The sequence below is a fragment of the Myotis davidii genome, unplaced genomic scaffold (genome assembly GCF_000327345.1).
Source record: "Myotis davidii unplaced genomic scaffold, ASM32734v1 scaffold2462, whole genome shotgun sequence".
NCBI lineage: Eukaryota > Metazoa > Chordata > Mammalia > Chiroptera > Vespertilionidae > Myotis > Myotis davidii.
Genome location: NW_006293046.1, coordinates 29,035 through 32,022, shown reverse-complemented (window position 1 = coordinate 32,022; position 2,988 = coordinate 29,035). Strand labels below are relative to the sequence as shown.

General features: G+C 36.3%; 1 pseudogene; it reads left to right on the top strand.

Annotated features, from left to right (window-relative positions):
- The first annotated feature begins 1,713 nt into the window (after positions 1 to 1,713).
- LOC102766831 lies at positions 1,714 to 2,320 on the top strand (annotated as a pseudogene).
- Positions 2,321 to 2,988: the final 668 nt, after the last annotated feature.

The window sequence follows — 2,988 nt, the reverse complement described above, 5'->3', positions numbered from 1 at the left end:
TACCACAGGTTACATTTATTTTTTAAATATATTTTTATTGATTTCAGAGAGGAAGGAAGAGGGAGAGAGAGATAAAAACATCAATGATGAGAGAGAATCATTAATTGACTACCTCCTGCACGCCCCCTACTGGGAATCTAGCCTGCAACCCAGGCATGTGCCCTTGATTGGAATCAAACTCTGGAACCTTCAGTCCCCAGGCCAACATTCTATCCACTGAGCCAAACCGGCTAGGGCTGGTTTTGACTTTTTGAACCATGTTAATGTTTCATATAACCAAAAAGTAAAATTTAATCAAAAGGAAAGCATTACAAACCTTAAAATTAAACACAAAAAGCTAACAAGTTTAAATGTTTATCAAATTGATAACAAAGACACATCGAGAAAAGTGATTCCAACTAACATATCAACACAGTCCTGACTCTTCTTAATGAAATATATTCTAAACAGAACTGCAAAAAGAATTGTAAACATCACCTAGTACATTCTTTAATACTAGTAATATTATAATGTGAAACTTTATACATATATGTGTATATATATATACACATGCAAATTAACTGCCAACAAAGATGGAGGCTAATTTGCATATGTAGACCGAAGTGGCAGAGCGAAGACTGAAGGTGGCTCCGGCCGAAGCAGTGAAGGCTTTGAAGGTGGCTCTGGCCGGAGCGAAGGCCTGGGTGTCCGGTGCTGAAGGAAAACTGGTGCAGGCAGCCAGGGGAAGGGAAAGCCTATTGCACGAATCTTTTTGTGCAACAGGCCTCTAGTATATATATATATTTCACAAGGTTAAAGCAAAAAAGTAAATGTATTAATATTATCAAAAGCCAAGATATACAGTATAAGAAAAAGAAATAAAAATACAAAATTCAAGATGTAAAGAAAAAATAATGGTAATGTTGAATTGAATAATGGTAATATTGAATTGAGAATGCCAGTTCGAACTGATTTTAAAACAAAACAACAAAAACTGTGAATTAGTCTTGAAGTGATTCAACCCCAAAACGCAATAGATACACATAATATGCTGATGTTTGTTTATAAATAACATTCCCTTCTCAAAAGTACCAAGGCTGCTTAGAGAAATGACTGATGCCGGCTCTGGGACAAGGAAAATACAAGGAGAGCCTTGGATAAATTAAAGTGTACCTTTGTAGGCAAAGAACAGCTCAAACACTAATAAGTGTGTCATGTCACAAGGACACAGGGACCTGCTTGAAAAAGCTGGCACTGATTGCATCTGAGGGCAACCTGAACATCAAAAATAATAAATATTGTATTTGATTATAACCCTTGAATAAATAAAAATTTATGGGAAGTAGGTAGAATAAGGAAAGCTCTTTATTAAAGAAGAAAGCCAGCTAATAAATGTGGGTGGAATGATAGAATTAGAAAAACTTTGCAACCTCAGCGTCCTACCTGTTTCAGACATGGATGAAAATCATTGGGTGAAAGATTGTTCAGGAACAAGATAGTCATATAGTTTTAATGTACTACCCATATTACATACTAATTCCAAGTGGAAAAAAATATATATCTTTATAGTGAAGCTGTCTGGCAAACACAACTTCAATTAATTGATCACAATTAGCATCGCTGAACTGCCATCTTGGGTCCCCCTGTATTTGAGCTTATTATCAGCTAGTCTACCCAAGACCCCCTGAGTGCCAACCCTAGTCTCCCTCGCTGCACCATCTCCTCTCCAAAAAGATGAAAGAAACTATCCTGAACCAGAAGAACCTCGCCAAACTGCAGGCACAAGTGTGCACTGGTGTGAAAGGAACTGCCCCTAGAAAGAAGAAAGTGATTCACAGAACAGCTACAGCAGATGATAAAAACTTCAGTTCTTCTTAAAGAAGTTAGGGGTAAACAATATCTCTGGTATTGGAGAGGCAAATAAGTTCCAGGAAATAGTGATCCACTTTTAACAACCCTGAAGTTCAGGCATCTCTGGCAGCGAACACTTTCACCATTACAGCCATGCTGTGGCAAAGCAGCTGACAGAAATGCTATCCAGCTTGGTGCAGACAGTCTGTCTAGTTTAAAGAGACTGGCGAAGCTATGCCCAAAACAATCTGTGGATGGAAAAGCACCATTTGCTACTGGAGATGATGATGATATTGAAGTTCCAGATCTTGTGGAGAATTTTGGTGAGGCTTCCAAGAATGAAGGAAACTGAATTCAATCAACTTCTGAAGAAGATTAATTTGAAGAAGTTACTGGGAGCTGCTATTTTATATTGACTGCTTTTACACATTTTGTTCATGAGTCTGATAAAATGTAGATTTCTAATTTTTTAAGTCCAGCTCCTTGAACACTGCAGCTCTTTTCAGTTTTTTCTTATGCACAAATCATCCTTTGCAGCTAATTATGCTAAAGAAGCCTGGGAATAAAGTTTGAAACAACAACAAAAAAGTCAGCATTGCTAATAATGGTACAAAATGACCTTATGTGACTCCTAATGGGATACAGTAATAATATACAATATCAACTGAAATATTTTTGCCAGAAACATTTAGCCCAAATCAAATTAGCCTTTCCAGTTTATAGGAAATACAGGGCATACAAAAATACAGAGTGTTTGATATTCTATTAGTATAAGACACTAGTTTGGACTTTAAAAAAAGTCGATGTCAAGTGTCTACAATTTGCAAATCATTAGCTTAGTGATATAAGGAGATAAAATATAAATAAGGGAGAATAGCTGCCCTTGATCTTGCAAATAATGATGGTTTTCTGATATCAGGCTGCTATTACTATGGAATAGATATTATGCTATATACTTTACATTATGATCTCATTTAATTCAAACAACCCTTAGAACTAAGTATAATTATGCTAAGTGAAATACGCCAGTTAGAGAAAGATAAATATCACATGATCTCACTCATTTATGGACTATAATGAACAATATAAACTGATGAACAAAAACAGATCCAGAGACAGAGAAGCATCAATCAGACCCTCAAACCTCAGAAGGAAGGT